Source organism: Pleurodeles waltl, chromosome 4_2, assembly GCF_031143425.1.
Source record: "Pleurodeles waltl isolate 20211129_DDA chromosome 4_2, aPleWal1.hap1.20221129, whole genome shotgun sequence".
NCBI lineage: Eukaryota > Metazoa > Chordata > Amphibia > Caudata > Salamandridae > Pleurodeles > Pleurodeles waltl.
Window position 1 is genome coordinate 468,006,329 of NC_090443.1, and position 26,148 is coordinate 468,032,476.

At 44.4% G+C, this 26,148-nt stretch overlaps 1 protein-coding gene across 7 annotated transcripts in view; it reads right to left on the reverse strand.

The window, feature by feature from the left end:
• The window catches only part of ICAM5 (intercellular adhesion molecule 5), a 375,719-nt gene that overhangs the window by 331,662 nt on the left and 17,909 nt on the right, over positions 1-26,148 (reverse strand). The window lies entirely within an intron of this gene.

Here is a 26,148-nt window from a genome sequence, read left to right on the forward strand (position 1 = left end):
CCCTAAAGTAGAAAAACCCAATAGGAATACAATAAGCAAGGGCTAGTTACAGGAAAATCTTGGCCAAGGCAGATAAAAACTGGGAGGATCACAATTGGGCTGACCTCTTTGCTGCAGCTAGACATAAAGATACAGTAACCTTTTGGAGGAGTTGCACATTGAATTAAAGAGGGAATATCTGACACCGAGCACTATATTGAGCCTGGTACATGGGTCAGCCACTTCACTGATTTTTACTCAGATCCAACGGAGTACCCTTACCATCTCAATCCTACCGGGGAGCAAATAACAACACTAGGTTCACGAGAGACTATTTGCTTTAGTCTAGATGAAACAGTAGTGGCTATACGAACCATTAAATTAGGTAAAGTCCCAGGTCTGGATAAGATCCCTGAGGATCTATTCAGACATAGGGGGTGATTCTAATTCTGGCGGGCGGCGGAGGCCGCCCGCCAGAATTCCGCCCCCATAATACCGCTCCGCGGTCAGAAGACCGCGGAGGGTATTATGAGTTTTTCCCTGGGCTGGCGGGCGGTCTCCAAAAGACCGCCCGCCAGCCCAGGGAAAAACTCCCTTCCCACGAGGATGCCGGCTCGTAATCGAGCCGGCGGAGTGGGAAGGTGCGACGGGTGCAGTAGCACCCGTCGCGTATTTCAGTGTCTGCAAGGCAGACACTGAAATACCTTGCGGGGCCCTCTTACGGGGGCCCCTGCCGTGCCCATGCCATTGGCATGGGCACGGCAGGGGCCCCCAGGGGCCCCGCGACCCCCCCTACCGCCATCCTGTTCATGGCGGCTTTCCCGCCATGAACAGGATGGCGGTAGGGGGGGTCAGAATCCTCATGGCTGCGGAGCGTGCTCCGCAGCCATGGAGGATTCAAACGAGCAGCGGAAAGTCAGCGGGAGACCGCTGACTTTCCGCTTCTGACCGCGGCTGAACCGCCGCGGTCAGAATGCTCGTTGGAGCACCGCCAGCCTGTTGGCGGTGCTCCCGTGGTCGGTGGCCCTGGCGGCCACCGGCCGCCAGGGTCAGAATGACCCCCATAGTATTGACATATGGGCCCCATACATAAACCTAATTAGCAAAGCAATAGCAAAGGGAGGCCCTGTCCCCGAATCGTGGAAAGGTGCGGACATTATTCCAATCCATAAAAAAGGATCTAGGCAAGAGCCTGGAAACTATTGGCCGATTAGTCTGATTGATGTATCACAAAAAATCTATGCCAAACAGCTGCTAAATAGAATTACTGATTGGATGGAGGAGGGCAACATTTTAACATCTTGCAAAGCAGGCTTGAGGCGAAGAACCACTGCAATCGACCAGGTCTTCAGGCTCCTATGTAATATGTGGAAATACTCTAAATTGAAAAAAAGCCTCCTTTATATTGCATTTGATCTGGTTCCGAGGGGCAACCTATGGGCCTCGTTAAGGAAAACAAGGTATCCCAGAACATCTTTTAGCCCAGATAATTAGGCTACATGAAAACAACTATGCAAAGGTTAGGGGGGGTCCGAATTGGGAACGAACAGATCCTATCCCCATTAATAGGGGAGTGAGACAGGAGTGCGTCCTCGCACCTACCCTATTCTCTCACTACATTAATGATGTAGTTAATTACCTTAAACAATGTGTCAACGATTCCCCAAGATTAAGTGGGGATTTTGTCCGTGCACTTCTCTTTGCAGATTATACAATTTTAATGCCCAAAATGCCTTTGGGGCTACAGTCCCTATTAGAGAAATGCAATGAGTACTGCATGGCAAAGGGGCTACAATTAATGTAAATAAAATGAAATGCCTAATTGTTAAACCCCATAGACTGCTTAAGAGGAACATTTTGATCCATGGGCAAACATTGGAACATGTAAAACATTTGAACTACTAGGTATAATGCTGGATTCCAAGTTATCGTGGGATCCCCATGTGGACATAGCTAAAGCATCCCTTGTGCAATTCTACAGCGTTCAGTAACAAATACCGAAAGTCGAGGGTAAAAGTAGTATCCCCCGTGCTCGAGGCATATAGATACAAAGCACAAGCTGCTGCTTTATACGGGGCAAAGCTATGGGGATCAGCAAATTTGACACAACTAACGTTGAAAGAATACAACTTTATGAGAAGCATATTAGGGTTACCTGCCTCAACACCCCTGATCAGAATCTTTTCAGATCTGAACATAAAGCAAATCGACCACTTGGCTATTTTAAGACCTTTTCTCTATTGGTGCCGGCTCTGGAAAGCACCAGATCTGGTTTATTACAGAGAAGCACTAATCAAACTAGTCGACCTAGATAGATCTGTATCCTTCCCCTGGCTTTGTCACATGAGGTCTTGGTTCTTTAAACTTGGGCTTAAATCCCTCTGGGAGGAACCTTATACCCTTACTGCCCACTCAAAGGTTCTCCTGAAGCCTCCATCGAAATTTCGGTTTGGGAAGATTAACCACTCAGTTTTTAAATATCAAACCAAATCATAGTTTTGAAGAGTGGCTAGATGTAATTCACCCAAGGCGTGCAAAAATACTCTATATGAAATTCCGGTATGACATCCTGCAAACTAGGGTATTTATTGTAAAATGGGATCAGCTGAGGAACAATAAAGATGATTCAATCTGCAGTTTATGTAATACGAGGAGCATTAAAACTATTGAGCATGCGCCACTGTTCTGTAAAGTCTATAAGAAGCCTGGAAGGAAATGGATCCATCTTACCTGTATCAATTTAGGAACAAGGAAGTATAAGGAAGCGATAAGAATCCTAAGGTCCTATACTACCTCCTGTATAGTGTTAGAAATGGGGTTTTTGGTTGGCAGTCAGGTTACCCTCTGTCCAAGCAAGAACCCTCACTCTAGTCAGGGTAAATCACACACAATCCAAAATTATCCTGTGCCCACCCTCTGGTAACTTGGCACGAGCAGTCAGGCTTAACATAGAAGGCAATGTGTAAAGTATTTGTGCAATAAATCATACAATAACACAATATATCACCACAAAAATACACCACACAGTGTTTAGAAAAATATATAATATTTATCAGGATAATTGTAGGTCAAAACGAATAAAGATGCAATGTGAAATTGTAGAGATATCACTGAAAAGTGATATAAAGTGTCTTAAGTCTTTTAAAAAGCAAACAAAGTCTCTTTCAAGCACAAGTATCTGGTTTAAAGTGGAAAATCTCCGCAAAGGGCCGCAGCAGAAGAGATACGTTGAAAAATGGTGTGTGCGTCGATTTCTCCTCTGCACACATGGACTTGCGTCTTTATTTTTCACGCGGGGAAGTCGTGCGTCGTTTTCTGGCGCGCGGACAGTCTCTTTCTGTGGGTCGCGTGATTACCACATGTCCCGGGGTCTGTGCGTGGATTCTTCGGCTTGTTTTCCGGCTGCGCGTCGTTTCGGGAGGCTGTGCGTGGAATTCTCGTTCTCACGGCAGGCGTCACGTCGATTTCCCCTCTGGAAGTCGGGCGGCGTTGTCCTTGCGAGGCCGTGCGTCGAAGTTCCGGTCGCCCCAAAGGTGTCGCGTCGATCAGAGTCGTGTGCGGCGATTTTCTCGCCACGGAGCAAGCTGTGCGTCGACCTCAGCCACTGTGATTGTCTCACTAAATTTTCAGAGTTCTAGGTGTAATACAGAAGATGCCTTAATGGTTGAAGACTTATATGCTCCTTCAGATGTGCTAAAAATATCTGTAAAGAGCTCAACCCATTCTTGTTCCAATATACTAATATCTACATCTGTAGGTGAGTTTTCGAGAAAAAAACGGTCTTCTAGTAGTCTCCCAAAATGCTTGTTATCCTTTAAAAAGGCTGCTTTTTGTATATACTCCCAGGCTTACATTCTGATCTCCGCTTGTCTATTCTCAATAGCTTCATTATAGGTCCTACTCACTTTTCTCACTGCAGCCTGATCCTGGGGAAATATACTGGTAACCTTTGTTAATGTTTTATAGATGTTTGTGCAATCACGGTTAAACCAGGATTGCACATGAGGCTCTGCTCTGGGTTTTTTGGAGATTAGTGCTATAGCGGCTGATTTGCATATCTCACTAAAACTTCCACATACATCTATTGGATCTACGACATCCGATAAACAGCATAAAATCTCAACCCGATTCTTCACATTTCAGTCCCTAAATATATCATCAGGGTTAATGTGTGACCATTTGCTAAGTACCTCCTTGTTCGGTGCATATTTTTGGGGGGGATTGGGCTTAATGAGTTGAGAACCTGGTAGAGGCAATGCAAGACTAACAGCAAGGTAATTATGATCACTAAATGGGGAGGAGAGAACCATGAATCCTTCAAGCAAGGGGACTAAATCCTAAGACAAGAGGATGTGATCAATCCTGCTACTTTTCTTTACCTCTCCCTACAAAAGCCAGAACTACCATACTGTGATCATTAATTAGCTCTGATGTAAAGGACAGGTAATTAGCTAGAATAAAAATTGTCAAGACTTCCCCGAATGGAGAATGCTGAAACTGGTCCACATGCGACCCCCCTCGCTCGTCTATAACCTTGCAAGCCCATGACCCCCTATGCTGACATTTAACAATATTAAAGTCCCCTGCCCAGATAATAGAAACAATTGCGGTTCCCTATCCATTAGATTTATAATGGCGCCTTCCAGGTCCTCAATGATTCCATATGAAAACAATTATAATAAAAATTAATTAGGATGATATTACATACCCTAGGCATGGATAACTTTAAAACTTGGTAATAAGGGTTGGAGCTTAGCATCTTCACTTTTAGACACCTTAAGGAGGTGGAAATCAGGACAAAAAACATGCAATTAGCTGCCCACTGATATCTTCCCTGATTTATACTATAAAACTGTGAAAAATGTTTATGTATTTTAAAGCATGTGATGAAAATAAAAGTAAAAGTAAAATTTAACACTTTCATGTTGTCATACTACGAAAGGAACATAAAAATCACTGATTATTCTTCCCCTTTCAGGTGACATCATTCATTGGTGTGTTTTCATTGTCTGCTTGTACTCCTGCATTTACAACAAGGAAAAGTAAACTACGGTCCCCAGAGTGCAGAGAATTAGGTCTGATGAAGTACTCACACTTAACAAGGCACTGCCTTAGAACTTCTGACTATTCACACCTGACCTGGGACAGCTTGAGGTCTGTGGCCTGGGTAAGCTACTCACACCTTACATGGGACAGGTTGAGATCTCCGGCCTGAGTTTAATACTCACTCCTGACACTGTACCATAGATACAAACTCCCAACTTCCCTGAGGCTGCTCAGTGGCATGGGCAGTGCAGGGGCCACCAGGGGCCCGTGACTCCCGTACCGCCAGCCTTTAAGGCTGGCGGTAGGGGGACTCGTAATCCCCTGGGCAGCGCTGCTAGCAGCGCTGCCCTGGCGGATTACTACCGCCGGGGCCATTGTGGTGGGAAACAGCCAGCCCCGGCGGTGCGACCGCGGCGCTTCCGCCGCGGTCATAATGACCCTGGAAGCACCGCCAGCCTGTTGGCGGTGCTTCCGTCATTTCAGCCCTGGTGGTCCTGTACCGCCAGGGTTGAAATGACCCCCAGAGTGTGTGATTACTGTGTTGTTCAGAAACCGCACAGATAGTGCATGCAGACAAAGTTGTTCTAGTCCCTACAGAGAGTGTCTGATTACACTGTATTTCAAGTACCCACAGAGATAGGGTGTGGGTGTGTGTGTGCAATGTTGTTTGAGTCCCCACAGCGCTGTTGTGTGTTTACAGTGTTGCTCAGGTCCCCACAAATACAGTGTGATCACAGTGTTATTTAAATACCCACTGAGATGATATGTGATTACAGGGCAGAGACATAATGTCTGATTACTTTGTTGTTCAAATTCCCACAGAGATAGTGTGTTTACACTGTTTTGCAAGGGCACCCTGCAGGCTGCCGCATGAATCACCAAGAGCCTGTCAAATCACATCAACTCCATCTTGATGACTTCCACTTGCAGCACTATCTTCAAAACTAGCTGCATCATTTAAAAAGCCATCACAACTTTCACCCCTGTTAATCATGCAGCAAAACTCTCCATCTCTAGAAAAAAGTGTAATGGCATGGCCACCATGTCATTTTGTCGGTGCGTGTATGCATTCAACATGTGTACACCTACAAAATGACATTGGTGTGTTCTTTCTTTTTGTTTACTGATCCAAAATGGATCAGTAAATAAAAACAAAACAAGTATTGCACAAGCATTTTTAAAAAACATAACACATCCGAGCATTGGAAAAAATGTGGGCACTGTTCCACACATATTTAAAACAACAAGGTAGAATTGGCCTAGACACAGAACATATGCCTAAAATTTTACATGAATCTAAGCTCTGTGATACAAGTTATTCTGAGAGCTTCCCCTCCTCTGTATCTGGGGACGCCTTGGGTCCACATTGACTCCAGGTTTCTGTTATATGAGTAGAATCTCAGAGACTGTTTTTCAAGTCCACACAGAGACAGTGTGATTAATGTTGCCCAAGTCCTCTCAGAGTTGGTGTGTTAGTTTTAAGTCCCCACTGAGATGGTGTTTAATTACAGAGTTCAAAGATACTTTGTGACTACAGTGCTGTTCAAGTCCTTACAGTGCTTAGGTACATTGAAGAGTATTTCAAGCTCCCTCATAGATAGTGTGTGAATACAGTAGAGTTCAAGTCCTCCCACAGAGATAGTGTCATTACCTTGCTGTTCAAGTCCCTACAGAGTTAGTGTGGGATTAGTATTGTTCAAGTCCGAACAGAGCTGATGTGTGATTATAGTGTTAAAAGATACTGTGCGAGCACAGTAAGGTCCAGGTTCCCACAAAAATCGTGTGAAATGGTAGTGGGTTTCTAGTAACCAAAGAAATACCTTGTGATTATAGTGTTTTCAAGTCCCCACAGAGAAAGTGTATGAATAGTGTTGCCCAAGTCCCAGTAGAGTTGGTGTGTGCTTACAGTGTTAAGTTCCCACTGAGATGGTGTGAAATTACAGCGTACAAATTTATGGTGTGATTACAGTGCTGTCCAAGACCCCACTGTGCTTGTGTACAATGAAAGAGAGCTTCAAGTGCCCACACAGATAGTGTGTGATTGCAGTAGAATTTGAATCCCACAGAGTGTCATTACACTGCTGTTCAAGTCCACACAAAGTTAATGTGGGATTAGTACAGTCTTGTTTAAGTCTCCACTGAGATGGTGCACAGTTATCGTACACTTTTGCTGCATAGTGATAGTGTTATGATTTTGTGAATGCCTCATTATGTCTCAAAAACAATAAAAGTGGTACTTATTTCAGTCTCACCCATAAAAATGCCTGTGGAGACGACAAGCTGGATAAAGTAAAGAATGCATCAACAGCAGTGGAATCTCTGTTGTAGCATGTAGAAATGCAAAGTAATCAGCCACACAATATTCAATGAAGGACGTGGGATCACAAGTGTAACACATGGCGATTAAGATTAGCTAGATGGAGGAGGAGACAAGGCAGATTCTCCTCTTTGAAGTCCTCAGCTTGGTTGCACAGGGTTGCTGACAGGAGCTTCTACTTGTAAGATCAGAACTTTTGAATTAGGGTAACACTGCAATTGTGTGGTGTCCAGGCAAGTGGAAGATAGAATTTGAGGACTAATCATGTATTTTGCCCTCAACAAGGTGGAGCGATCGTTCATGGAGGAGCTTACGGAGGCAGCAATCCGGTGATACAAGGCATGTGAAATGGACAATGGATGTCAGATACATCTGGATAGCCACACTGCTTGAATTCTCTTGTAGACTTTTACCAGGTAGGGATTTTGAGAATGTGTGCAGTGGATATGGAGAGTGTTGAAAGAGTTTGCTGCTATTGATTTCACTTGGCTTCCTCTGTGTATTGCATCTCTGCACATGCCTTGTTCCTTTTATCCCTAATTCCCTTCCTACTCCCCTCTGCTCCATGCTTTCTCCTGATATTCCACATTCCACTCATTAATTTCTTTTAAGGTAGGAAAACCCTCACTTACCGTGTGTTGGCATATTTCATCATCGGGTTCCTCCATGCCTCCATGGGTGGGTAAAACAAAGTTTTTTGTAGGATATATCTGATCCATTTTCTTTACTCCAAGAGTATTACAGAGGGCTAATATGACCCTGGAGTTGTTTGGTTTGTTCAGACCCCTTGCATCTTGTGTGTGTCTGGATTATATTCAGGAGTGATGCAGGTTGGCTCTTGCAATGTTCCCCTATGATCCCAGCTGTGTTAACAAGGCAGAAAATGCCTACTTTCTAACAGTGGCAGTTTTAAAATTGTAATAAACAATCTGACTTCACCATGTGAGGGGATTTTTCATTACAATTCCAAAGACACCAAACATGAACTGGCTACTTGTTCCCATATGGATATTACAGCTTTCTAAATGTAATAAGGTCACTCCATTGTTACCCTATGGGAGAGGCAGGCCATGTAGTGGTGAAACATGAATTTTGGAGTATTTCACTACCAGGACATATAAAACTTGAAAGTACGTGTCCTGCATTTTAAATACCCTGTACCTTGCACCTGGATCTGTCTAGGGCCTATCCTAGTGGTCACTTGTGTGTATTAAAAAGGAAAGTTTGGTCCTGGCAAAAGAAGCATTGTACTAGGTTGAAAAGGCAGTTTAAAACTGCCTACGGCTTCATTGGCAGGCCTGAGGCATGTTTGAAAGGGCTACTTAGGTGAGTGGTACAATCCGTGCTACAGGCCCACTAGTGGCATTTAGGGGGTCATTCTGACCCTGGCGGTCGGTGACCGCCAGGGTCACCAACCACGGGAGCACCGCCAACAGGCTGGCGGTGCTCCGTCGAGCATTCTGACCGCGGCGGTTCAGCCGCGGTCAGAAACGGAAAGTCGGCGGTCTCCCGCCGACTTTCCGCTGCTCGGGAGAATCCTCCATGGCGGCGGAGCGTGCTCCGCCGCCATGGGGATTCTGACACCCCCTACCGCCATCCTGTTCCTGGCGGGTCTCCCGCCAGGAACAGGATGGCGGTAGGGGGTGCAGCGGGGCCCCTGGGGGCCCCTGCAGTGCCCATGCCAATGGCATGGGCACTGCAGGGGCCCCCGTAAGAGAGCCCCACAAAGTATTTCAGTGTCTGCAAAGCAGACACTGAAATACGCGACGGGTGCAACTGCACCCGTCGCACCTTCCCACTACGCCGGCTCCATTCGGAGCCGGCGTCCTCGTGGGAAGGTAGATTTGCCCTGGGCTGGCGGGCGGCCTTTTGGCGGCCGCCCGCCAGCCCAGGGCAAATCTCAAAATACCCTCAGCGGTCTTGCGACCGCAGAGCAGTATTTTGTCGGGGGAAGACTGGCGGGCGGCCTCCGCCGCCCGCCAGTCTCAGAATCACCCCCTTAATGTACATTCCCTGGGTATATGTAGTACTATTTTACTAGGGACTTGTAAGGAAAGTAAATATACTATTTCAGTATAAGTCAAAGTTACCATGATTTTAGGAGTGAGTGCATGCACTTTAGCACGTTAGCAGTGGTAAAGTGTGCAGAGTCCCAATGCAAGCAACAACGAGATCAGAAAAAGTGGAGGAGGAAGTCACAAGTTTCGGGGGAAGACCACACTAAGGTTAACAGGTCCACCAACTATCTACTCCTGATGTGTGCTCCAGCCAGACCATCCTCTTTTGGTCATGTTTAAAGGATTTGACTTTGCTTATTCTGCATCTCTAGAGTACTAGCTGCTGAGTTTGCCTACGGATGCATGGGAAATGTAGTCTTGAACCAAGGGAATGCTCCTAATGATTGCATCACATCTAAACCTTCTTCTTAAATGTGGGAAAAGAAGGGCATTGCAGCAAGCTGTTCTACTGTACAAAGGTGGTGAGAAGGTGATGAGGAATCCGGTTGCAAGGCACATCGTAATGCACTTATGACTATAGAACTATCTCTCACAGGCCAAGGACCATTATAACTGTACAAATACTGATACTAAAAATTACATTCATATTGCCCCTTGTCCTGACTGATTACTTTTGCATCTTTATTGATGACCTGCTTCACCACAGGATGAGCAATTTCGTCCCCCACAGAAGTGTGGAAAATGTGTTTGAAACCCAGGAAATGGGACCAATGATGGGACCAATGCTGCCTTAAAGCCTTCCCACCGAATAGGGGAAGGAAGGTGGTTAGGGCTGGCTAACCCATTAGACAATGAGGAAGGGCAAGTCCAGGTAACATCAGTAACCTACAGGCTGCACTGTTCTCTCTAATGTGATCAGTTCACTGAGCTATTTACAGCTTTTCTTACTGTCTATGAATGATGATATAGGTGCCCATTTAAAATCTTATTGATTAGAGCCTTCTAAATATCTCAATACTGAGATATGAGTGGCTGTTGTAGTTTAGAATTAGGCCTGTGCAAATTTCCGATACTCTGATGTAATCTCATGTAATTTTGGGAAATTTCAGTTACATTTGTTATGCGAAATTCCCGAAATTACACCATTGCGCCACATTGCATAATTATGCCCCACTTGCACCAAAATACTATAACTGATACATGGGAACAATGTGAATGACCAGAATCTGATTGGCAGTTGCTGTGGCACTTTGCTTTATTTCTCTGTTTTTTAAAGCAAAATGTGCTCTTACTTCCAAAATTGACACAAGGGTGCATTTTGCAGCAAAATACAGGCTCTCATTACAACCTCGCAGCTGGCGCCAGAATACCACCAGTGCTGGCGGTATTTCTGGCTCCCTATATCGACTTTTCCGCTGGGCCAGTGGAAAAGTCACATCAACATTGCTGCCGGCTCGTAATAGAGCTGGCGTCAATGCTGGTGTGCAGCGGGTGCAGTAGCACCCGTCGCGCATTTCACTGCCCAAATTTCGGGCAGTGAAATATGTGATGGGGCTATGCCTGGGGGCCCTGCACTGCCCATGCCAAGTGCAGGGGCCCCCAGGGCACCCCAAGTCCCCCTTACCTCCAGCCTTTCCATGGCGGTGTTTACTGCCATGGACAGGCAGGCGGACGGGGACTCATAATCCCCAGGGCAGGGGTGCTTGCACCGCTGCCCTGGGGATTATGACTGCCAGGCAAAAGCCTGGCGGTATAGTGAAGGGGCCGGCGGCATGGCCGTGGCTATTGCTCCATGGTCATAATAGCTTGCGGAACACTGCCAGCCTGTTGGCGGTGTTACTGCCAGCTTACCGCCGGCCGCCAGGGTCGTAATGAAGCCCATAGTGTTAAATGCCAAATTTGCATTTCGCATAATTATGCATAATTTTGAGGATTGAGGGATATGGCTATGCTTAAATTTAAAGCCAGGGCTGGTCGGTCGGTAGGAGTTGGTTAGACCAATGGCAGTTGTGTACATAGCATTAGTGCTTAGATGATATTATTTATATTACCAATACATACAGTTATTTGTATTACCAATATTTGGCTGCATATTAAATCTGTGTGCCCACTTTTTCGTTATCAGCTTCATTTTGCTCCTCCTTTTAGAACTCTATCTTTTGGCTAGGTTTCACACCTCTTGAGTATTTACTTCCCTTTCTGAGAAGTTTTTTTTTCTCTGTGGAGGAATTTGAGTCACACAGGAAGGATGGAGGTGCAGAATATCAAGTAGAGCATTGATGTCCAAGAATTAAGTGCTTTCTCAGCGTAAGCACGCAAGTATTGTTGACCATCTGTTTGAGGATGATGGCTAGTAGATAGTGTGGATGTAACTTGAAGCGTTTTGCACCATGTTTTCCAGAACTTGGAGGCAAATGGTGATCCTCGATCGGAGAGAATCATTCTAGGCAGCCTGTGATAATGGACCACTCTATTCAGAAGGATGGTTACCAGTCCACTGGAGTTGGGCAACTTCTTGCAAGCAATGAAATGTCCATATTTCATGAGACTATCTACCACCACAAGGATGAATGAGTGCTGTTGAATAACTGGTAGATCTGTAATGAAGTCTAACGAGATGTGTTCCCAAGGTCGAAGTGGGATTGGGAGCGGATGCAACAAACCTTTCGGTTTTGAATGACTTGTCTTGATACGAGCACAGACTTTGCAGTTAGTGACCATTTGTTTGACGTCTTTTGTCAGAGTAGGCCACCAAAAGTAGCATTGGATTAATTCAAGAGTTTTAGGAGTAGCTGGGTGACCTGCCATAGGTATAACATGCAACCAATGAAATACTAACTTGCGAAGCTTGGTAGTGGGAATGAACAAACGTGCGTCATGGAAAGGTAGCCCTTGCTTGCTTGATCTTTTGGGATCTGCTTGAGCCCATGTCTGCCATTTTTCAATGGTGAAGGAATTGCGGGTTTCTTAAAAGAAGTCTTCAGTCCTTATGATACAGAGGACCTTGTCTGGAGCAATGATAGCTCTGAGCTCTGGAAGGCTAGACTGTGGGTAAGGTGGTAGACTCTTGGCGGGACAAGGCATCTGCTTTGCGATTGTCTTTACCAGGACCAAAAGTTACCACAAAATCGAACTCTGCAAAAAACAGAATCCAGCGTAATTGGTAGGGAGTCAAAAGTCTATCTGAACTCATGAACTGGAGATTGCAATGACCTGTGTATACGTGATAGTGTATTTGGCGCCTAACAAATGATGTCTCCACTCTTTTAAGGCATCACGGAACACCAAAAGCTCTTTCTCAGCAATGACATACTTCCGTTCGGCTTCGTTCAGTTTTCGAGACATGTATGCTACAGGATGAAGTTGACCAATGTCTTTACTTCTTTGAGACAATACTGCACCAATTGCCACATCAGAGGCATCTGCTTCAACTATGAATGGACGCTCCACATCAGGGTGAGTCAAGACTGGGGCAGTGGAAAAGCTTCTTTCAAAGTTGAAAAGGCTCTGTCAGCTTCTGGAGACCACACAAATTTTTCTTTCTTTCTCAATAACTTGGTGATTGGTGCCACTGTCTGAGAGAAATAGTTTATAAACCTGTGATAAAAGTTTGCATAACCCAGGAAGCACTGTACATTTCGAACAGTCTTTGGAGTGGGCCAATCGGATACTGCTTGTACTTTCTTTTCTGCCAGGACCATACCTTGAGGGGTAAGGATGACCCCTAAAAACTCAACTTTGGTAACATGAAATTCACACATGGTTAGTTTGCAATATAGATGATGCTTTCGAAGAGCTGTGAGAATCTTCTTGACATGTTGTACATGTTCGGCTTCATTGTCAGAGTAGATTAAAATATCATTGATATAGACTATTGCAAATATATTTAGATACTCTCTAAGGACGTCATTCAGGAAAAATTGAAATGCGGCTGGAGCATTACACAGTCCAAAGGGCATGACGGTGTATTAAAAGAGACCATATCTTGTCTTGAATGCAGTTTTCCATTCGTCACCTTCTCTCATTCTGACTAAATGGTAAGCACCTGGTAGATCGAACTTAGTGTAGATTTTTGCTTTCTTCACTTGATCCAACAAGACAGGAATCAGAGGCAAGGGGTATCTGTTCTTGACTGTGATCTTATTCAAACCCCTATAGTCAATACAGATTTGAAGATCCCCATTAGCCTTGGGGATAAAAAACAAAGGAGAAGCTGCAGGAGAAGGGTGGATGAGGCCATTCTATAGAAATTGATCTAAGTACTTTCGTAGGTGTTGATTTTTATGTTCTGACAAGGCGTACACACTACAACTAGGGAGTATCGCACCAGGATTTAGATCAATTTGACAGTCATAAGGTCTATGAGGAGGCAAGGTTTCTGCTTCCCTTTCATCGTACATGTCTTTATAGGATGAATATTGCCAGGGTAACTTTATTTCTTTCTCTGCCGCAGTGGCTAGTGAGAGTTGCAATGTTTGGCGACTCGAGACGTCTGGAGACATTTCTCATTACATAAGGCGGAAGAGAACACGACTTTCCGTTCTGCCCAGTTAATCTCAGGATTGTGATGAGTTAACCATGGTAAGCTAAGGATAATTCCATACTGAGGAGCATGGATAACATAAAAAATGAGCTTCTCTTCATGTTTGGTTCTTTGATCTCCCCCATCACAGATCACCAACAAGGGGACAGTCTGAAGAGTTACTGGGCCTCCAGTCAAGAGTTTTACATCTACTGCTTGTATTATTTCTGGAGTCTTCTTCTTGGTACATGGGATCCCCCATGCGCGAACCAATTGGGCATCAACAAAATTCCCGGTAGCCCCAGAATCTACTAGGGATTTCTTGAAATAGTTATTTTTCTTTACTTGAACTTCAATGCCCAACTTGAGGTGTCTAGACCGTGAAGGGTCTATGGTGACACCCAAGAGCATCCCTTCTTTACATCTTGGGTGATCTAGTTTTCTGGCTCGATTTGTACATTGACTGCAATTTACTGGACAGGACCTTGTTTGCTCTTTGGTTTGATTGGACAATCTTTGGCGAAGTGACCCTTGCGCCCGCAGTAAAGACATTGTCCGTTCTTTCTACATAGGTCCTTTTCGTCTTTGGTCAAAGGTCTCCTGAGAGTTCCGATTTCCATGGGTTCTGGGATACTCTCTTTCTGAGTTCTTGATTTTCTATGTTCGTCAACATGCCAGGAATATTTCTCAGTCTTTTTGCGTGCTCCCTGTCGTTCTGCAAGACGATGATCTAGTCTCAAAACAAGGTTTATCAGAACTTGACAATCTGTAGGCTGAGGATCTATTTGGGCAAGAATGTCCTTTAACTCATCCTTGAGTCCTTTATAGAACAATGCCGCTTGCTTTTCTTCAGGCCAGGGTGTCTCTGCTATCAGCCGATTAAAACTAGCGAAGTAGGAAACTAAGTCTTGGTTACCTTGTCGCAAGTCTAACAGTTCTTGATCTGCCAACAAGGTCACTGTTCTTCGATCAAACACTTGTTCAAACTCATGGACAAAATTTCTCCAATTGTAAAGCAGGGGACTGTCTTTACGCACAAGAGTGATTGCCCAGGTGGCCGCGTCCCCAGTCAGGTAAGATAACAAGAAGGCCACCCTGGATTGGGCATCGGGGAAAGTGTTTGGTCGACAGGTAAAATGAAATTCCACTTGAACCAAAAAAGATTGTGCTTTCAGGGGATCTCCTGAAAAACGTTCTGGAGGAGCCATGGGAATAGCTGAGGGAAAATTGGGGGAAATGTTCGTTGGAGGATTACCTCCTGAAGCTTGAGGAGGAGGACCAGGCCAAGGTGCACCCAAAGGACTTTGCTCCTTCTTTTCTACCCTTTCCTGCAACTGACTCACTCTCTCAGCTAAGCTAGCTACTATGTCTTTCGATGATTCTACCTCTGCTTGGAGCTGTGTGATAACTTTAACTAGCTCGTCCAATGTGGCCATACTGAGAACAAACACAAACCGGGAGGATATTAAATTAGTGGGCTCACTATTCTGTCAGGGAGACCAGATCCTCGGGGCCTGTGCATGTTCCCAACATGTCCACCACTAGACAGCTCCAAAACTCCAATAGATATACCACAGAGCCTAAGAGAGTTTAAGTGGAGGAAAAGGGGATTAGGTAGGGAACAGCTGGGAAGGAGACCTGTAGGAAGCAAGAGGTTAAACAACACAATGTCAAGATATAATCACATTGACTTTCAATAGACTATGATTCTAAGAATTCTTATACTGTAATCATAGATAACTTAGGACATGACTATAACGAGGCCTCAAGAAATCTAGGTACCTGTAAAAATCAAGAATGGGTTAATACAATGTTTCATTTGAGCTTTTCAGGAAATATCATATACTGTCTAGAATACAAGAACCTTCTTCAAAATAGTTTCAGAATAAACATTGCATTTTTACAGGAGGACAAAGGCTATCTGAACATTCCATGAAAGAACAACAGGAAATCGCGCCCTCAGCCGATCTGAAAATCAAGAGTTTACTGCCAGAAAAGAATAGTGCACCTTGCTGCCGATTCGAAGTTTCACAATGCTAATGTCAGGAAATGATAGCGCACACTGCCGATCTGAATGTCAAGAGTTTTTATGTCAGGAAATGAATCGCGCACCTTGCCGATTCGAAATATACAATGCAAATATCATGAAATGATTGCGCACACTGTTGCCAATCTGAATGTCAAAGTTAAATGTCAGGAAATGAATCGCGCATCTTGCCGATTCGAAATACACAATGCAAATATCATGAAATGATTGCGCACAGTGTTGCCGATCGGAATGTCAAAGTGAAATGCCAGGAAATGAATCGCGCACCTTGCTGAATCGAAATACACAACGCAAATATCATGAAATGATTGCGCACACTGTTGCAGATCTGAATGTCAAGAATCATATCCCAGAATTGAATTGAGCACCTTGCCGTTTCAAACAAGAATATGTTAATGTCATGAAAACACAATCACACACACAAGGAGTTTCACAACTAGGCCCAAAAACTCGAATGTCTTTGAAAACGGAGGCCGGGGGCCCAGCCCGACCTCCGCCTTACCGCCCTACTAAAGGATCATCAATATAATGAGGGCAGGCCTGGAAATATCATTGTAGGCCTCCGGGACCGAAGCTCAGGAAGTTGCTGCTGCTCTGCACCGGGACCTCTGAAAAGTGAGCATGTGGAGCTGGGCTGACTCCCTTATATAGAATCAAGCCCAGCCCACAGACCACACCCAGTCATGGGGCAGGGAAAGCTTCTAGAAGGTCCTAGAAAGGGACCACACCCTGACACACTCGGTAAGCCTGCAGCAATACCTTGCAAATGAACAGTTATTACAAACATCATTAATAGTGGTTTTCAAGGTTAAAATCTGCAATGCAAAAGGGTAACAAACTGCATATAAACATAATGCATGAATTATGCCTTTGCATAAAGACTGGGTTTTTGCATTTTAGTCAGCCATAGAGCGCGTACTGTCCTGATGTTGACAAAAGCTTCCTTTCTGCCTTCTGGTGACCGCCAGTTGGTTTTAAATATATATCTATATCTATATATATATATATATATATATATATATATATATATATATATATATATATATATGCACACATGTATATATATCGCTACTTGACGTGTCAACATTTAGTCCTATTTCTATGTATGTGCACATCACGCATTTTGGTCCTGAAAATCTGGTCACCTTACTTTTAGTGCCACAGAATCCAAAATTGACACACTAACTGCCATTGGACCATATGAAGGAGAGGTTGGACAAGCATGGTGGACATATTGACCAGGTAGAGACTCAAATCTCAGTGATGGAGGACATGGACACAGCACCTTCTGATGATGGAAAAAGTCATGAAGGTTATATAAAAAAAAATTAGGAATTTGAGGCCCGATCCCCACAGAATAACCTCAGCATTTTTTAGGTCAACTGCCATGGACAGAACAGGCACCTATGTTGAGGGGTAGCTCCGCTACCTGTTCAGCAATGACTGAGGACTCTGGCATGAACAATATTGGCATGCCTCCTCAACTTCAAACACAGAGACACTGTCTTGAGGCTGGCTAGGGAACAACGAAACAACCAGTACCAATGTAATGAACTATCATTATACTCAGACTTCACAATATCTGTACAAATGGCCTGCCATGAATTTCTACCAGCTAAACCCCTACTACAGAAGGCTGAGGCACAATATTAATTGATTTATCCTGCTTAACTATGCTTCTCATTCCTTGGAAAAAAGCACCTTTTCAAGCACCTTAAGGTGACTCTGAAATTCTCCTGCAAGCTTGTGCCCCTTGGGGTGACTCGCCTCGATCTGCTGGAGGTGGTGGCGGGCCATGCTCCTAGTGACAATGATTGAACTGGATTTGATGTGCATGCCATGAGGACCTGCTGAAGTTACATACTGCGGCCTACTGTCTGTGCCCCGCTCTGCCTGGACAAGCCCATAGAAACAATACCTAAACATTAGCCGCAAAGCCCTATGTTTCATGTATGCTTGCAGTCTTGGCCACCCAACGTGGACTTGCTAGCTTGTTCGCTAGGCCGTCTGGCGCTCTGAGGGATGTATTCCTACATTCTTTCTTACCATGTTCCTTTTTAAGGAGGGAGAAGGGGGTTGTGGGTGGTTCAACTAGATTACGTGGTTGAAGTGGGTAGTGTGAGGGTTGTTACATTTTTTGTTTCTATTGTTGCAGAGCACATATAAATTGTTATACCGTGATTCATCTGTGACCCCTTACAGCTTCCAGTGCCCTCGTACACACCATACACCCAGTGCTCCCATTCTGTAGGCTAAGATGACTACCCTTAGGTGCTTGACCTAGAACATATGCGGATTGACTGACCAGCATAAGGCACAGGTAGTGCACGCTTACCTTCCCTGACATCTCACTGATATTTGCCTTCTACAAGAACCCCACCTCACTAGAGATTCACATCCCTGACTACACGCTGGCTCGCAGAGAAGCATGCCACAGTACACTCCAACTGCGCTTGCAGAGTCGACATTCTAATTAAGAAGGGGTCTCAATGGCAGACAAACATGTCCCTGTGTGGCACGCAAGGGAGATAAGTCATTTTGCATTGCACACTCATGGGCAGGCCTCTCATATTTGTCGTTGTCTATGGGCAAACCATTGGCATCCCCACTTTCATTGCAGACCTCTGGTATCACATTGGCAGTGCATGGCCTGCAATGGTTTTTAACCTCATGTTTGATCCTCATCTGTACCGATCCAGGGACACAAGATGGCCGCACCCAGGGGCAGCGGCTCAACTGTGCCTTACAATAGAAGAGCACAGGGTTACTGACCTGAGGTGGTGTGCCCTTCCCCAAGACAGAGAGGGTGCTTGCATAGGTGCCACACAAAACACCTGGTCTAGAATCAACTACTGGCTGACGACTCAGGATGCAGTATCCTGGATGAGGTACACTGAACACCTCCCAGGGACAGCTCCAATCCTCCTTGAACTCACAATTCCTGGCATGTAAAACTGCTCCTTCACATTGGAACTCCCAACCAGTGCTCTGTGTGAACCGATATTCCGAGATGAGGTTCAATCGAGTAATTTTCCCTTAACTCACAATCTTTGTCTTTTGCTTCCACACTCTGGGAGGCTTTTGGGGCCTACATTTGGAGTGTATGCATAGCTAAGCAGGCTAGGGTGTAGAGAGCAATCAAAACGCAACTCGCTAAGCTTGAATCTGATATTGAAGCTCTCAAGTTTGCCTTGTTCCTTTCAGGTTATGCGGACATCCACGTCTCCATCAAGCAGAAAGTTTGGAGAGTATGAGGAGGGGGCTCTAGAAAAGATGCACTATGTTAACGAAGAGACTGTGGCCTGCCACAAAGGGGAGGAGGACAGGGCGGGTGGATGTTGGTCAACCTGCCGCTCCAGCCCTGACCTAGGGAACATATCACAGAGCTACTTGATGACCAGCAGGTTCCCTAGGCAGACCCAGAGGGTGTCAAGCACACTATGGTGAATGTTTACGCTTACCTCTACACCCCCCAGAATGCGCATGACCCAGGCCAATTAGATTAGTTTTTTTTACTCTATTCCTCTCCTCCGGCTCAAACATATGTACCTGTAGTATCTTGATGTCCCATTCTCAGGTGAAGACATAGCACAGGAGATTTAAAGCATTTTGTTTGTCTGACTGACGCTTTATATAAAGAGTATGCTCAGTTACCTCCTGGCTGTATATGATATGACTTAAGGTTGGGACACTTGCCTCCCACATTGCGAGAGGCAGTGGTTGTCACTATTATAAAACCCAGAAAACTTCTCATTGTGACTCCTATTGCCCTCTTTCAATGATAATATTGATAACAAAATTCTGGCTGAAATATTTGTGACTTACCTGATGCCACTGCTGCCAACATCATCCATCCGGACCAATCGGGCTTTGTGTCTGGATGAAAAACGTATCATAACCTCCGTACAATATTTGCACTCATGCAGTCCATAAATCCTCACCTCAAGGAGGTGGCCATCTTTCTTGACACCACCAAGGTATTTGATTCCCTGGAGTGGCCCTTTCTGTTCCAGCTGATGAGACACCTGGGTCTCAGCCCTAGTTTCATGGGCTGGATCAAACTACTTTACATGCTCCAGTGCACCAGGCTGCACATTAATGGCAAGATCAAAGCCCTCTTCCAGTCACAGGGGGCACTGGGCAAGGCTGTCCCCTCTCACCTATCCTTTTCCCCATTAAAATGGAGCCCTTGGTGGCCCACCTGTGACAGCACCACGCACACAGGGAGCTTGATTTCTACACTGGAAGTATCCATTTATGCAGACAATGTCACCCTATACTTGTGGGACCAACACAACAACATATCCCCATTTGTCTGTGAGGTAATCCAGTATGGCGGCAATTCTGGCATTCATGTAAACTGGTCTAAATCAATTATTTTCCCTCTCATATCTGTGATGGACAGCTTTATTGCAGAATGCCCCATACAATGGGGGGATGGACCAGTCTGCTACCTTGGCGTATGGATCAGTAGAGACATTGACGATATATGGAAAACCAATTATAGCCCGACAATGATGTGGCTTGAGGCGAATGCCCCATTCTAGACCCGCTTGCCCTTCAAAGGCAGGAATAATCACCATTGCAAAGATGCTCATTCTTCCAAACGTTCTGTATCTATTCATTAATATTTCCCCCTACACACTTCTTCAAACAACTCTTCACGCAGCTTGTGACTCTGACCTGGGCTGGCAAGCAACCAACGGCCTCTTGGTAGATGCTAACCCTTCCCGTTGAACAGGGTGGACTTTGTGCCCCAGATATGGAACTATACTATTACAGTGCACAAGGTTCAGGATAAACTCACCCCCTTTCAACCACATCTGACCATTAAGGCCTCCACCGTGGCACCCTTCCTGCTAAACACCACACTATACCTGACTTCCCAGTGCCTCAGAGTTCAAATAAACACTGTTGCGCTCTCAGCTTCAGATGATGAGGGGGTATCCCGGCTGTTGAGCTGACTACGTCTCCTCATGCTGGGCAATATATACCCCAAGGGATGGTTTCTCTTGGTGCAACACATAACTGTACTGCCAGAGAACGCTCAACTTGACATTTTCACATACTTTAGATTTTGAGCTGCTCTTTGAGTCCTGCATCAAACACAAACAATACGGTCGACAGGTAGGGATAAGTTCAATCAATATTTTTAAAGACCAGTGCTCAATACTGTCCTTATGGATCAATTACTTTCCATTATTTATTCCAACTAGTTTTATACAGGGCCAGCAGTGGCTCATCAGTGAATCATATACACAACACAAATATTTACAAGACAATAACATTGCTTACTTACACATACAATAACAATTTATTTTGCCTACAACTGAGGCATCCTAATAAATTATACGGGATCTAAACACTGGCAAAATGCCAGAAGAGGGTTGTGCCCAACAATGTTTCTTAAGTGGTGGTTGCCATTACAAGATTGTGATTGAAATCCACTTGGTTGCGATGATAGAAGGTTCAAATATCAGGATATTTTGCAGTGCATATTACGTTTTTTCTTGTCAAAATAACTTGACTTAGAGAACACAATCTCGCCAAAATATGTGTCAACAAGTTTCGGCCTCTTCAGTCAGGGCCTCATCAGGACTATCAGGGGGCAACGTTGCCTCTTTTTATGATAGTATCAATATTGCTCAAGAGCCGCAGCGTTCTTTCCAATATTTGTTACCACACAACGGTTTAGTGGAGACGCGAGGAGTTGCGAGTAAGCGTCTCATTGAGGCGGAATCCGAACCGCCAAGACGGCTTTATGTTGTCTATTTGTAGGCGCTCGTAAGCGCACAAGCTGGTGCGAATGTTCCAACCTCGACGGTGTTCAAACAAGGTTTAGCCGTGTCTCACCGAGTTAACCGGTATTGAGGGATTTCGTTACCTTGTAAAATATCCTTAAAAAATAAATGGTTCACTGATGAGCCACTGCTGGCCCTGTATAAAACTAGTTGGAATAAATAATGGAAAGAAATTGATCCATAAGGACAGTATTGAGCACTGGTCTTTAAAAATATTGATTGAATTTATCCCTACCTGTTGACCGTATTGTTTGTGTTTGTTGTAGTTTAACCCAGGTCAGGTTAGGGTTACAGGGTTCCCTCTTGTCTGTATAGCTTTGAGTCCTGCATGACACAATCCCTACAATGCCTCCGACATTTCATGCACTGAACATGATCCTGGCCAACCCTTCACCACGGAAATTGATCATGCAAAACATGGCACCTAAATGCATCCCCTGGGCATACTCCAACTGGGCAGCTGTGCTTGGCCTGACTCTCACTGCTGTATAATGGCGAATTGTTGCAAGGTAACTAAACCACTTTCCTCCAACTACTGTCTGCACTTAATCTACATTAAATTCCTTCATCAAATATGTCGCACCTCTGAGCAGATACACTGCATCTCTCGAATGATGGCCATGGGTGTGGACATGACAGTGCCTCCTTCCTCCATTTAACCCGGGAGTATCCTGCGGTAGAACACTTGTGATTGGCTGTCTATGATGCCATTGCTTTAATCACTGACCACTGGCCCCATAGGACTCTATTGGTTGCTCTTCTGGGATATGTCAAGAAGGTTCCTGATGGGGTCTGACTCCTGACTGCAATGTTATTACTCCTGGCCAGGCATCAGGTTGCAAATCACTGGAGACGCTACCCTGCACCCCAAATGAATAACTAGTTGCATGATTTAACTTACTGCAAGAGCATCTTACATCATGCTGGGAATTAGTGCCTCAGGTCTCCTGCCCGGTAGATCTCTGGCCCCTCTTCATCACATATTTTGCATCCCGTGCGGACCTTGTGGGAGCTGATGGTACCCTTCAATCCCCCAATACATGAGAGGATTGCCCACAAAATCATCAATACTCCTACATGGCCAACCCCGCCCCTTCCCTGACTGAGCCGACAACTCGACCAGAGTGAGCCCCATTGATCAAGGTGTCACACACTCTTCAGTCCTCTTAGCTCCTGTGTTTGTGAAATCAAAAACTGTGGATCCAATGGGTTGAAATTGTTTATTTTTGTTGCTGGGTCTGTGATGCTGTCACTCATGTTTTTTAAAATGTTCACTCATATTGTCCTTTCCCTCTCCCTATTTTCTTTTGTGGTTGCCTACCATAGCTGCTTGAGGTATTTTGTATTTGTTGTGGCCTTGATAAACCCGAAAAAATAATAACAAATCAGGGCAGGGAAACACACCTGTATTCCAAGCAGGGCGACAGTCACATCCCAGCTACCAAACACAGAACCACCTAGAACTGGCACATCTGTCTGTCTCAGTAAAGAAACTGGTACAGAATAAACGCTGACTGAACGTCCTCCTTGTCTCCTTCCACAGCAAGCATGATGAGCTCTGTTAGTAGTGTAATACCCTGAACCCTCCATCCCCTCAAACCTCAGGGCTCTCGTGGCTGCTCTGACTCCTTACCAGTTTCCAGCTTACAAACTTGCGTAGAGCCATACAGTTTGCAGTGCATAACTTATTCAAAATTCCATATATTTTGTCATATTTATGATGAATTCCCCCTCCCTGCCGTGCAACTCTCTGCTACTCAGGGAAGCTGAGGTTTTATTGAGGTCTGGGTGAACTTTTATGTGGTGAAATTATATTAATTCGTGAATTGTGTGTTACAGTTTACAAAATTTCTAAACTTCGAAATGTAAAGTGTCTCCCACATTGAAATGCCTGCTTGTAAGGCATGTTCGTTTTACTGGGGAGGCTGCTGCAGTGCCTGAGAGTTTGATGAGAGTGTCTCTGTCATTGTATATTGAGAACAGTAAAGCAGCATTGCTTTTGATGTGCTCAGATTTATTTTATTGACATCCGTACTGGCATGACTTAATCATTTACCACGAAAGATAACATTTTACATATAAGTTAACTCAACCTATATGTCAAGAACTGTGCTACTAATTTAAAATATTTGACAGTTTACGAGAAACTGACGTTGAGTTGAGCCTACAGAGTAAGTGGGTTTCTATTGGTGGTTCCTTGACTCATATTTGTCAGCAGTTCAAGAGAGTAGAGGGCTTTTTTTTATGAAAATCCACAAGATTTGTCTGTCAGCATTTATGGAAAAGACAGACCGCTTAGTTTTTTCAATGCCCCTTTTTGCCCTTATATACACTGGTAACAAACAATGGTGAGCCTCCGCTCTTTGAATTGGTAGACAATCTTTTTTAAATAGTCGAGGTTGTTTTCAAGTAGGACGTTGATTATTAACAGAAATGCATCCTAGCTCACTTACAGATAATAGGACACAAAAAAGAAGATGTAGATTTTTTCGAAATGTTCACAGAAAAATAATGCCTAGAAGCGAAAATATGCATTTAAGCGGGATTTCCTTGCTATAGTGAAACAAACATTGCTATTATACTTTCTGCATGCTTGTGCAGGTTAACACAATGTGCTATTTTGTTTGATTTATTAACTTTTACAGGATGGTTAGCTCTTATTAAATCTTGAGAATGCTTTGGCTATTGCCATTTTTACATTTCAAAATATTTACACTGTTTTTGCGGTTCAGCGCACAAGCGCTCTAGCCTGCTGTAATCTCTCTGTGGGCTTTTAACCATGCCCACGTCACCTCCGTCACTTTCACTGGTTCGTGGGCTTACCTTTTAAAAATCGCTTGATTTTATTTGTGAAAGGCATGCATACGTCATGCCCTTTCCGGTGTTCAGCCCTCCTCGAGCGCACTGGTAAAGTACTGAAAACATACGAGGATCCATGTTTTCAGCATGGCTTTTGGACTTCTATTTCTGTTTATTTCCTACACAGCGCAATCTCGCTCGGCAGTAGTCGAGCGCTTTGCATGACATCGACCCTGTTACATGGATAATTGCCAATAGGTTTGAATTTGAGTGAACTTCTGTTTCCTTTTGTGTCTCTCCTTCGCCATGGCGCTTTAAATCAGCTCATTTTTGCATGCTCCGAGAATGCTCTAGGTGAGTCTGGAAAATGTTCTGTTTACAGTGTATGGGCTGTGATCGAGGTCCAAAGTTCTGTGCAAGGATGTGTGTGTTTGTCCTCTATTGTCCATGCAATGTTGTACTCTTTGCATTGTGCATGGATTACAAGAAAAAAACGAGAAGACTGATAACGTATCTCAATTGCACTGTTAATCAACACAGCCTTATCAAAAGCCGTGTTAGGTACTGTGGAAGCTGAATTTTACTTTGTGCATACTTTATGTCCCACACGGTGTTTTACACCTAAAATGCAGTTGCACTGAAATTGAGCGTGACACATCATCTTTACCAATATACTTCACCAGCAGGCATTTCATTTCATATATTTAATATTTATTTAACTTAGGGAGGGTATGACTTTGATCCAGAGACTTACAGTCTGTGCAAGTCAGAGCTCAAAATTTAAAAATATTAGTTTTAAATTCAACTAATGTAACCACCCAGTCATGCCTTGTGTGCACGTCTGGAATGCAGAATATGAGGGATCACTTTGTTTCAGTGCCTTGAATGAATTCCCATACTAACTCAACTCCCTAAATTACAATATAATGGAAACAGTTATAAATGCTGCGTTTCTCAAATGAGTGTCCATGTTACAGCCTGCTAGAAAATATTTTTTTGTCGTTTGACACTGATGTGGACATGGGCAAACCATCTGTAGTTGGGCCTTATTAACTTTGGCATAGTCATTGTTTTTTCATGGCAGGTTGGCCAAGCTATTTGTTTTTCCATATAATTAGCCATTCAAACCCCCAAATTCATGAAGTGATCACCGGTTACAACCAGCTATGATGCTTTGTACAGAGGACCTGTAATTTGTTGTCAGCTGTGGGTGTTGGTGAAGCGGGCTGATGTTGGTAAGGAAACAACATAATACTCCATTGATGGAGGTGAAGGATGTCAAACATCAATCTATGGAGTCAAGAGGCTCACTGTAAATACATGTGGTGAGCCGGGACTTGTATGGCCAGTGATGTAGCACAGTTCAGAGGTTTGCAGAAAATTATGTGGTAGAGTACTTTTTAGGTTGAGCATAGGAGCGCGTAAGTGCTGCTTTTCTGACGTGTTGGTATGTATCTGGGCTTTTAACCACGCCCACTGCACGTCCATCACTATTACTCATTCATTGGCTTGCCTTTCAAAAATCCTTTGTTTTCGTTGGTAAATGCTTTATGTTTGTCCCTCCTTCTAGTGGTTTGGTTACTGCCTTGTACATCAACCCTGTTACACAGCTAATTGCACTTTTGCCAATAAGTTTGAATGTGAGCAAACTTATTTTTCCTTTTGTGTGTCTCCTTCCC